General features: G+C 35.6%; 1 protein-coding gene and 1 pseudogene across 4 annotated transcripts in view; one reads left to right on the forward strand and one right to left on the reverse strand.

Moving 5' to 3' along the window:
• Positions 1-13,058, reverse strand: part of PTPRC (protein tyrosine phosphatase receptor type C) — a 118,228-nt gene that overhangs the window by 66,063 nt on the left and 39,107 nt on the right. The window lies entirely within an intron of this gene.
• On the forward strand, positions 1,037-12,412 carry LOC103786852 (phosphatidylethanolamine-binding protein 1-like; annotated as a pseudogene).

The following is a 13,058-nucleotide window of genomic DNA, read 5'->3' on the forward strand; positions in this document are numbered from 1 at the left end:
ACCCAGTATTCTTCAATGACATTCCCTGGCTTATTCCTTGAAGTAAAATGCATTTTTGTTATATATATTTTTATGTCATTGATGGGTGATACATAATTATTAACATAATGACTTTCTTGTTTTCTCATTATATTTCTCTTTTTCTTAATAATTCATACTTAAATATTGTTTTTAATTGATATTGTTTGTACTTTTGTCCCTTTTCTTATCTAGTTAGCTTTTATCTTTCTGTTTCATGTAAACTATTGTTATGTTTATGTTCCCATTAACAGCATTCCGCTCTCCTTATTTGTTCTTATTTCCTTGTAAATTACAGTCTTAGAATTGTGTTGATTTGCAAAAGAGGTAATAAGAAAAAAATATTAGTATAGCAATAACTAATAGCTCTCATGTTTGAAGTGAAAGGAAAAGTGTCCTTCATTGTTTGTGAAGAACAAAACATATCACCAAATTTAAAATATTCAAATTGTTTTTGAGTGTGTGAACATACTTTATACAACACATATCTCTTCTTTATCTGAGAAATACATGAGCTCTTACATATCTAAAATTAGGTTGATATGCCCCTTCTCATGCAAGCACCTCATTCCTTGGAACTTGAAACAAGTTAATTTAGTTCACTTAGGTTCAAGAAACATACATTGTTTTGCTGGTATGCTGTTGGAGACTAGGTTCAAACATGATAAAAGCATGACCCTTGCCCTGGATAAGCTTATAACCCATAAAACACATATATCTAGTCATCTGCAAAGACATTTTAGTCATGGATACACCTGATTAAGACTAATAATCAAAATTTCTCCCATCAACATCAGCATGAATCACATAATAAGATGAGAAAGAGGAGAAGAAAGAGAAATAGCTGTAGCAAAGAGACTTGTGTATAAGAAGTGATTGATAAGTAATTGCTGGATTCTTTTAAGCATGAGTAAGTGCAAAGGAGAAATCAAACAGATCTGATGATAAGAGCTTTAGGAGAAGAGCCAAGGAGCAAGCATTGTAGGCCTTGAAAAGGAGCTTGAACTTTTTCCTTAGAATGACGGAAGCCATTGGATCAGTTAATACAGAGGAGAAATCAGAAAGCAAATTTGATGACAGAGAAAAGAGAAATCTTAATGTTACCTGCACCACTAATTCCACAGACCCCTATATTCTGTTGTTCTGATTTACTACTTTGTTGTCACCAAAATGTGTAGCACCAACTATAGATAGAGTTTCATAAAAGAAAATTATAATTCATCATCTGTTTACCATAGAAATGAGAAGAAAAATGCTGGGGCACTATGTGAAGCTATTTGTTTTTTAACAAAAGAACTGTGAATGCCTGAGTAAATATACTAGAACTGTTTCCAACCAGTACACTATTCATCAGACTACGTATATGTTCCATGTCTCAGAGAGATTAATAAACTTCCAAGTGGTCCAAAGGCAATACGTTTTTTAAAAGAAATACATGATGTATATTATTTTAATCTAACTTCTGAAAAGAAGGACAAGAGGTAAATTACCAAAACGGAGAAGACTGTTTCTAATGATTTACTTTTTTAAAGAATAATTTAGAAATGATATTTTATTGTTATTAATTGTTAATATTTATTGAGTGTTTACTGGGTGCCAGGCACTATACTAAGTCTTTTGCTTATGTTTTCTTTCTTAAACATCACAAAAACCCTAAGAAGCTTAGAAAAGTCAAGTGTCTTGGCCAAGTTCACAAGGCCAGTCTAGTATACGTGAGCCAGACTTGAACCTGAGCCTGTCTGACTTTACAGGCCATGCTCTCACTCATCAGGTGTCCCCTTTTCCCATCAACTTGTGCTTACAGCCTTTCCTCTTCATATGAAATTTTAAGCATGAGAATTCTTTTACAGAAGGTGTTTATTAAAAACTCATGAGCTAAGTAAAAATGCATCTTAATCATAATTTGGCTGCAAGTAAATTACTAGTAGTGCTACAAATGCTAAAATAACCTTGACCCTAAAAATAGATATGCAGATTAAATCACAATGTGCTGAGTGAATGCTCTATAATGGTACAAACAAATATTAGAGAAAATTTAGAGGTGTGTCAAGTTAATTTATTACAGAATACTATTTTGACAGGAAAGTCAACCAAACTACACTAATATCAAGCACAATTATTAAAATTTACAGACCTTTTGTTTAGATGTTAAGAGGTTTCTGGAGCTAGAGGACAGAATAATGAGCATACATATACATTTTTTTCTGATCTCATCATTGCTCCATATTCAAAATTTCCTCGAATCTTTTCATCTTTAATGCAGCAAAATTTAATATCCTGGAAAACAGTATAATATCTAAAGAGCCAACATTTTCCTTTCTTCTATGTTCATGCTTACTTCCCATAAAGGCCTCTTGAATTGAATATGTGTTTGCTTGTACACTGATTTATCACTGGATATGATTCTAAATTCCTCCACTGAGTGATTTTTAGGTGACACTAAAACATTGTAATCTATGTTTTATTTCATTTTTATATACTATTTCAAATATGTGCGTGCACACACACACAGACACACAGACACACACACACACACCCCACACACCATTTTATCTTTTTAAAGAAAATTCCAAGACTTCAGCATCACTGTTTAGACTTAGTGTAAGACTCAATTTGCTTGTTCTCATGGTCATAAAATCCCTATAAACAGATTTTTAGTTTTGGTAACACTTTTAGTCAACATGACAAATGACATAAAAATGTTTTCGTGCCTGAAAAAAACACATAGAATCTATTTAAAATAAAAATTTTAAATTAAAAACTACTTTAAAATTTAAGCCAATGCCCCTAAGGAAATAAGGTATGCACTAGAGTGATGCAACTTAAAGCAACATATCAATTTTAATAAGCCATGTGCACTAGATTACATAAATCTATTTTTCAATCTTTTTAAGGTTAAACATTTTACCAGTCTTAAAGTAGGAACACGCTAAATGTGACCTATATAAAATAGCTTAGTTAAAACACCTACGTAACATCTAAAGGACATTCCCCGCACCCCGCCCCCCCAGTCATCTAATGATTTTTACATCAACGTTAGCAGAACACTAACAAATACTTTGGTGGAGAATGCCTTTATATATGAAACAAGGTAGGGAGTAGGTGAAGGTACTTAACTATTTAGAGAAAACTATAAAACCAAATATCTGCAATAATTTATTAATTCTCTATCATATTTTAATTCTTCCTAAATTACATGAGCAATGACTTCAATTGTCTGTTGCACTTCATATGTGCAAACATTATTAAACATTACCAAAATCATAGATAGATAGAAGCCACTGTGCTGAATCTTCACTGATAGAAAAAAAAGACCTGATGAGATTGGTTGTGGCCAGGCGCAATGGTTCACACCTGTAATCCCAGAACTTTGGGAGGGAGAGGCAGGTGGATCGCTTGAGCCAAGCAATCCAGTCTGGGAAACATGCAAAACCTCGTCTCTACTTAAAATACAAAAATTATCCGGGTAGGGTGGTGCACACCTATAGTCTCAGCTACTTGGGAGGCTATGCCCATGAGTGTGTGTTGAGGCTGTAGTGAGATGTGATGGTGCCACTGTACTCCAGCCTGGGTGACAGGGTGAGACCCTGACTCAAAAACAACAACAACAACAACAACAACAAAAGATTGGTTGTATAACATATTTAACTACTTCATGACCTATCCATTTAGACTGGAGTATATGGTTAAGTATTACTGTGCTTGTCCAATGCAAAACAAATGAACTGATGTAGTTACCTAAGTTGTTTTATGTATGTAGACAGCCTTGTACTCTACCCTATTTCCTGTATTACTTAAAAGCAACAATATATTCTTAGTGGAGTCAAATAGATCTGGGAAAGCAAACAAAATTTTTGCATAAAGTATTTTATAAACAGTGCACAATAAATATTTAATATTTGGAGATTGTTTAATACAAATTACACTACAATATATGTAAACATTCTTTATGAACAATAATGGGAAAGTGTGGAAAATAGGTAAAGCAAAATATGTGACATAGCAATGGAAATTAAGAGGGCACATGTGTAGGTGTGTGACAATAAAGAGAAGGCATCACTATTTCTCAAAGTAAGAACTGCATTGAGCTTTCTCTCAAATTCTATAAACACATCAAATAAATATAAAATAAAACACAGTAATATATCTAGTGTTCCACATATTACAGTTACTACATTCTACACTTTGACTTTTATCTTCTAGGGATGAAATTTTATACATTTTTTAAAACTTAAATGTCTTGTGTTTTCATTATTTAGTCAAAGGAGTATTTAGTAATATTTCAGTAGGTGGCACCATAGCACTAAAAATCTGTAAATTATCTAAGAGCTCTTTTTCCCATTATAATCCTGTTGTGAATCACCAATGGAATTGACTAGATACATTAAACAGATGAAAATGTAGATAACAGAACACTTGATCTTCAAAGCTGTGTTATTCTAACACATGTATTGTTACTGAATTTACCTTTCCCAATATGTTTCTTTTACAACTCAAAATGTTTAAATGATCACAAATCAAAGTTACCTTGAAGTCACACCCCTAAGTCCCTGATCAGGGATTTCAGCAAAAACTAGGAATCAATTTGAGTGAAAACGGCATTTCAAAAGACATACTTGGGCTTTAAATATCACCCGTTCTCCCTCCCCGCTAAAAAAAAAAAGAAAAAAAAATGGGATGCTATTTCCTAGGGAATTTAAACCTGTCTAGTTCTGCAAATCTGGGAAAAGTACAAGGGCAGAAGGGTAAAATAGAATAGATTAAATAAATACTTATTTTCAGCATCTGCCCTAAAATGAATGATAGCATGTTTTGAAGGTTGAGAATGCATACTTGACCTCCATAAACATAAAGCCTGTACAAAAGTGGAAAAAAGCAAATCAAGACAAAAAATAAGGGTCAGCTAAAACAGATATGTATGGCTTTCCTTTCTTAGCAATGCATGATAATAATAAAGTGCACAATAAAAATAAGAGAATTGCACTTTTCTTTATGCTAGAAATCTGCTATATGGTCCACAGACAATAAATCTAACAAATCATATTAAATTATTAAGTATTTATGGAGTAAGCACTCTGGGCAGCGACAAGCCAGGTATTATGATTTCAGAGAACCACAGGAAACAGTCTTTTCTACCCTCCATTAGCTTATCAGTAAATATAATAATGATAGCAACAGTTTACTGAAATGTTATGTAGCAGACACTATGCACACCTCTTTATATATGTATTTTTTTTTCTTTTAAGCATCCCAGTAAGCCAATGAGTTAGCATTATTTATCCTTTTTTATAGGGAATGAAACTGGGACCTAAAAGAGTTTAGTAAATTGCTCACAGGCACACACGAGGAAAGTGCTAGATTTGAAGTAGTGTCTATTTAATAATTTTCTTATTCTTTATGTAGACTTTATGTTAAAATATTGGGTATATTAATATTATTTTTGGAATCTCATGAGTAAAGGACTTTCTGCTTATCATCAGAAAATAATTCCAAAGATTTCTACTCAGACAGAAGCAAAGGATTTTAGTGATTATTGACATGCAGTTCATTTGATATATAAGGAAACTAAGACTCAGTGAGTGTAGTGCCTTTCTGATTTCATTCAATCTAGTTAAAGCACATGAATTTATGAGCTCCACCAATGTCCAGAGAATTTCAACATCCCTTTATTGAGGCCTTTTGTTAAATACAAATGGACATCCAAGAAACAGTAGAACAAAGCCTCTAATAAGAAAGAAAGATAGAGCTCAAATAAACAAAAGAGGCACTTGGGAGAATGAGGCAATGCAAGGAGCAAAAGAGAGGATAACCAACTACAATTCATATTTTCAGAAATGAGAAAACATTGCACCCCTGAACAAAGAGCAAGAGGTTATAAAAAGCAACATCTCAAGATCAAGAGAAGAAGTCAATAGATACTGGCAAAAATCTTTTTTTTTGTTTTAAAGAAACAGCACTACAATAAAAGATAACATTTAAAAATCACAAAATATCAAGGGAGGGGAGAGTCGTGGGAGCAAAAGACTGTTCTTACTTACTCTAGGCCTTATGGTACTATTTAAACTTTCAAATTATATGCACACATTTTAAATAATAATGCAAATAATAAAGAAAAATATCAGTATGTAAAGCAGTATTGAGGATAAAGAAGGCAAATTTTTGTGGCCATGAGAGGAATAAAATCAAATAATTAAAAAATTTTAAAGATAGCAACCATATCTAGCTGTCTCCCAATGACTTATGGTGTCCAATATTTACAATAATGTTTTTTGCTTGTGAATACATATGACTTTGCCAACACACACCTCAAAACTAGGAATGCATTTGTAGGTATTTTATATTTGGTTTAAAACATCATGTTATATATTTCAGGCATGTTGATTAATGAAACAATGAATGACAAAAAAATTAATAAAGGCTACTAGATAACCATTTAAGAACAATCAGTTACACTGCTTTTTTTCTGTCTTAAACTATTTATCTACAAGTCAGGGGGAAAATTTTATCGCTTCCTGTGCAATGATGGTCAAATTGAAGTCTTTGATTTAGATTTGTGTGCCTTTAAATGTCCCATAGTCAAATTTGTTTCAGAAGTAATTCATGCTACATGCCCTTTTGAGATATTTATAAAGTGTGTTAATATATTAAAAGCATAGAGAAACTTATGTCACTTCGTTTAGCTCAAGATCTCCTAAAAGTATTTGCCACAAACCCATTTTTTTCCCATGGACATAATATAGGACATTTGTACAATGTAACTGCTATGTTTCTGAGAACATAGTTTACAAAATTCTGGCTTGTTATCAGTTATGTATATTTATGTGTGCGTAACCAGTATTATTATCCTGAGGAAGATAAAATATCAATCCTTTATTTGTATTAATCCTGACTGGGAATTAGATTAAAGGTGACTATTTCTGGGCTCCAAAGCTGGAAAATCTGATTTAGTAGGTTTGTGGGGTAACGTGATCTGTGCACTGGTATTTTCTTAAAGCTCTGATGGTGATTATGATGGAAACAAGGGTTAAGAACAACTGAGAAAGATGCTTCCTTACCCATATTCTCTTTTTAAACATTTTCCAGAATAGGTTTGTTCCCATATTAATTATCTTTTTGCTTCTTATGAAAATGTCTGTTTTCATTTACCTAAATCCAGGGATATATACCTGATTTATGCAATATACTTCAGATAGCAAAAACCATTTAATTATATTAATCCCTTAGTAAGTGTATGTTTTTGTAGCTCTTTGCTTCCTCTAGGATAGGTTACGATCATCGTTAAAGAACAAAGAATCATCAAAAGATGTTTGCATAAGTGGTGAAATCTTTTATTAGTGTATTTGGTGCTATCAACAGTGTTTACTATTTAATAAGTGGGTACTATGTGAATGGCACTGTCCTAAATACTGTTACATATTATTTTATCTAATCATTATAGAAATCCTACAAAGTAGATGGTATTCTCTTCTTTTCACAGATGAAAGCTCAAAATCATAAAAACGTGTATGCAAGGCTAAATAAAGAGCTTGCAGCAAAATGAGTCTAGATTTAAATGCAGATCTGTCTGACTGTAAAAACCCCCATGCTTGTTCAACTGCATTGCACTGTAAGGAAAAAATATTTAATGCTAAATCCAGTATTTGTGCTAAAGAGCTATTAGGGACTCAAAAATGAGTAAATATTATGTATAACCATCAAAATGGGATTCAGAGTACCACACATTAAAACTTATTGTTAAAAAGTGTAAATTGCTGGACAATGACTACAAAAGGGGTAGATTCTTATTTTTCAGAAAAACGGGAAGAAAAGTGAACAGGCCTATGCCTAACAAAAATGGTAGCATGAACTTGTCTGTCCTTCAGTATTTTTACCCAAATCTTTAAGGAAAGAAAAAATAGTAGAACATGCAAAAAAAAGTTATGATTATATTATGTCTGTGCTTTGAAACAAAGGAAAACATACAAAAGCCTTTGCTGATCAACCTATACCTTGTAAAAGAAGTGGGGTGAGGGAAAGAATAGGTAAATGAAGCTCCCCATAGAAAATAAACAGTGCTAGGACAGTGAGTGTCTGTGAATTTAATCTAGTTATGTAGAAAAGTGTTTACAGCACCAACCACAACCCTTTCTAAATGAGCCAGGAGATGAATTAAAATTGTACTTTTTTTTGTGAACTAACTACAATATAATAAAAAAATAGCAGAAAATAAATGCTAGATTATAGGGAGTCCACCTAATAGAAACTAATCTCCCATCTCACAAACAGAATAAAATGTCCACTGAGGCTACACAAAAGCCTCCCACTCCTAAAGCTGAGGACAATAAAAGCAAAGGCTGATAAATGCACTGCTTATTTCTTCTTATTTCCCTTTAATGAAAACTCTGAACAGAAACACTTGGTTTACTTTCAAAATCATTAAAGGAACCCAGGCATAATGGGAAAAGCTACACTTTCAAATAGAAGAGGTTTTCAATGTGTTGTTCTCATAAGACTGCTGTTTGCACAGCTAAAAGCTAACAGCAGTGTCTTTACTGCTCTTGTGGTTTCTTCTCTTCGGTGTACTTCTGTTTTTCTTATTCTGAGTCTTTATAGGAAAGGAAGAGGCGCAGCTCATGCGGTTAAGCACACAGGAGCTACCAAATGGTGCAATAGGTTGCCATAGCACCAGCATAATCAGCTCTATCTCGGGGTTAAAACCACAACTTCTCTAGTTGACGTTGAAGCTGCCTGACTATACATTTAACTGCTACAAAATGCTGAATTTCAGATTGATTTGTGTTTGCTTCAATAAAAATGTATTTCAAAAGTAAGGTTAGTTTTATTATGTGATTTATTTCAGAAGCACTTCATTTTGAAAAGCACCCACAAATGATATTTTAATGACAAAAATAAGTTAAACCTAATCTTATATTTAAAAACATAAAAAGTCACCATTGATTTGGCCAGCAATTAAACTTTATTAATTCATTACATTATGCAACTTGGAGAAAATAGATCACAAAGAAAAAAGTAAGACAAAACGTTTATTTGTAAATAGAACTCACATTCCTTTACCACTAGATAATGAAATGATAAAATATAGTCTAGGCAAGGATATTTCCTATTTGTTCAGCGACATTATCATCACATATGAAATACGACCCTACCAGTAGGAAACATCACATTGCACCCTTTGCAAGCAAATGCACTGAAGTAAGTTGAATGGCTCCTTAAATACACACTTGATAGTCTCATGAAAGATAATGCCTGAAAAAACAGACATGTGTAGAAACATTTTGCTGCCTTGTCACATTCCCTGATACCCTGCAGCTCTAGTTGGTAACCATTTTCCATGCTGTATATTCCTATCAATTGTCTTATGTTTTGACTAAATAATTATTTCATAAGATAGAAAATATTAAAATAATATATTAACATTCATAAATAATAAATCCTGAAAAGGATCATGAGATCCTTTTCATTTAACTTCTTTGGGAAAATTCATATTGGGCCAGCTCTTCATCCCTTTGTACATCAGAAAATGGTTTCTCTATCTTTAGTAAAGAAGGAACATTTACCGAATACCTACTATTTGATACATTGTCTTATACAATCCTCATAATATCTCTATGTGATAAGCATTATTATTCTTGTTTTATAAAGGACAAAAGGAAGACACAGCTGGTTTAAATATATTGCTTCGAATATAGAGTAACAGTGTAAAAACTCAATCCCAGTTCTACTAGAATCCAAAGCTCCTGCATTTTCTCCTAACTCCATAATGCTGCCTCCTGGGAATAGAGGATTCAGAGCATCTATTTCACATCATTCTCCTGAATTTCGGTACACAGTCCTTGAATTCCACCTATCTGTGGTCTGTGGCTTCCTTTTCCTTTCCATTGCCTTTACTCTGGTCCAGGTACTTATCATGGCCTATTTCAATAATGTTTATACTCAGTTTCTAAACTGACAACTTCCTCCATCCCTTCCCCATGCATGCTAGATACTGCCACATTGATCTGCTTGTAAAATGCACTGATGTGTCTCTTTCCTGTTAAAATATTTTAGTAGGAGATTCCAAACTCTTTACTATTCACTTTACATCAATTCCTCTGAACTTTATATAACTTTACATCATTCCTCTTCAGTTAAAAGGAGATTGTTGTATCTATTTGTTTTGTTTTGTTTTGTTTTGTTTTGTTTCTGAGAGAGTTTTGCTCTGTGGCCCAGGCTGGAGTGCCGTGGCACTATCTCAGCTCACTGCAACCTCCGCCTCCCGGGTTCACGCGGTTCTCCTGCCTCAGCCTCCTGAGTATATGGGATTACAAACATGCGCCACAACACCCGGCTAATATTTGTATTTTCAGTAGAGACGGGGCTTCACCATGTTGTCCAGGCTGGTCTCGAACTCCCGTCCTTAGGTAATCCGCCTGCCTCGGCCTCCCAATGTTGTGGCTATTAAACAAGACAGTTTGTGAAGCCTTTAATAATATTTTTAAAATCCTATAAATGAGCCCCGGCTTCCCTGGCTAGTTTTCAGAGGCTGCCGAGTCGCCGCTGTGCCTGCGCCTTGCCTAGTGGCACTCCCAGCTGCACGCTGCGTTCTTGCACAGCCATGCCAGGGACCTCAGCAAGCGGTCCAGGCCCTTGAGCCTGCAGGAAGTGGACGGGCAGCCGCAGCACTCGCTGCATGTCACCTACGCCAGGGCGACGGTGGACGAGCTGGGCAAAGTGCTGACGCCCACCTAGGTTAACAGACCCACCAGCATTTCATGGGATGATCTTGAGTCAAGGAAACTCTACACCTTGGTCCTAACAGACCCGGATGCTCCCGGCAGGAAGAAGCCCCAATACACTGAATGGCATCATTTCCTGGTGGTCAACATGAAGGGTAATGACGTTAGCAGTGGCCCAGTCCTCTCCATTACGTGGGCTCGGGCCTCCGGAGGGCACAGATCTCCACCGCTATGTCTGGCTGGTTTTACAAACAGGACAGGCTGCTGAAGTGTGACGAGCCCATCCTCAGCAATGGATCTGGAGGCCACAGTGGCAAATTCAAAATGGCATCCTTCTGTCAAAAGTTCGAGCTTGGCCGAGCAAGGTGGCTCACTCCTGTAATCCCAGCACTTTGGGAGGCTGGGGCGGGTGGATCACGAGGTCAGGAAATCAAGACCATGCTGGTCAACATGGTAAAACCCCGTCTCTACTAAAAATACAAAAAAAAAAAAAAAAAAAAATTGGCTGGGCGTGGTGGCACGGCCTTAGTCCCAGCTACTCGGGAGGCTGAAGCAGGAGAATTGCTTGAACCCGGGAGGCGGAGGTTGCAGTGAGGCGAGATCAGGCCACTGCACTCCAGCCTGGCGACAAGGCGAGACTCCGTCTCAAAAAAAAAAAAAAAAAAAAAAAAAGAAAGTACGAGCTTGTGCTCGTGGCCCCAGTGGCCAGAAAGCGTTACCAGGCTGAGTGGGACGACTATGTGCCCAAACTGCAGGAGCAGCTGTCTGGGAAGTAGGGGGCAGCTCAGGGACCTGAACTGTCCCAGAGGCCCCAAGCCGTGTTCTCCAGTTCAGTGTTGCATATATAATAGATTTCTCCTCTTCCGGCTCCCCTTTGCACAGGCAAGACCTGAGCAGTCAGATGGTTTAGGGTAACTTTTCCTGCTGCCTGGCCTTTATAATTCTAGTCACTCACTCACTCTGGTTTATGTTTTGATCAAATTGGAACTCTATTTTCAGGAATATTCTGGTACTGTGATGGGGTCATCAAATTAATATGAAAATAGCAATCCAGAGTTTAAAGAAGAAAAAATTGGGGGGAAAAAAAGACCAGGCCTACAGTAATAGAGCAAAGCATCAAAGAATCTTTAAGGGAGGTTACAAAAAAAAAGAAAAAGAAAAAGGATTTGTCGCCTCTCTGCCTTTGTGATCCTAATACCAGAATTGTACGCAGAGTGTTTTTATGGTGCTGTCGCTCACCTAGACAACCAGAGGCTGGCTGGCATGGAGGCTAAACCCCAACAAGGTGCATCTCAGATGCCTTAATAGGCGTCAGTATCTCGCTCTGGTCCCTTTAAAAAGCAATCCTGGAAAAAGCATTAGGGAGAGTGGCTTTGCTTTTGTTGGGGCATGGCCATCTAGACCGGCAGCAGTGCTCATTGACAGCTTATTAGGAATCCTTACAACCGTGGTTGTTAAATTGATAGCTCTTCATGGGGGTAAGAAAAGCTGATCTGGAGTTGCTGAATGTTGGGTTAATTCTGCTGTTTGCTTACAATTGAATACAAATAGAAACGTTGAATGAGCAACATCAAAAAGTTCTATAAATGGTAGTAATTATTGTTACCACCATCTGGATTATGACCTTCAGTCATTTTGACTTTTTAATTTGATTTGTCCTTCTTAAAGGCACTGGTGAAATCAGCATCCCTTGTATCCTACACAGTAGTTAGTTTATAGAAGAACAATAAACATTTTTGGATTTACTCTTGCTATAGTTTGTGCCTATGGTTCCACAGTAAAAATACTTTGAGCAATATAATTTTGAAACTCACTGTAAGATATGTGTAATTTCTCATTTCATAAGATGGTATTGCATTTCCTCTTGGCACTTTCATGTGCTTTCGAATTTTCATATGTATCTATATTTATGTTCATACAATAAAGAACAAAATGTAAAACTGTACCTGGAAATATACATCCCTATGTGGAAAAAAAAAAGCTGGACTTTATATTCTCCTCAGAATGACCTAGTTTCGAATCCTAGCTCAGCCAACTAGGTATTTCCGAGGTTTAGTCTCCTTGTTTTTAGAGCCATAATCATAAAATCTAGTTTACATATGAGTTGATATGAGGATTAGACATAGTAATACATGCAGGAGGCTTTGTAAAATGGATAGCAGCTTGTGAGTAGCTGAGAAAAATTTGAATCCACACAGTATTGTTTAGATTTAATTATTTTGATCATACTATAGCCACATTACAATGTGTAAGTGCAATAGTTTCCTACTTTCTATGGAAGCAGGGAGGAAGAATGCTTACCCTATTCTTAGGGTAATCATGGAA

Source organism: Pan paniscus, chromosome 1 (assembly GCF_029289425.2).
Source record: "Pan paniscus chromosome 1, NHGRI_mPanPan1-v2.0_pri, whole genome shotgun sequence".
Lineage (NCBI taxonomy): Eukaryota > Metazoa > Chordata > Mammalia > Primates > Hominidae > Pan > Pan paniscus.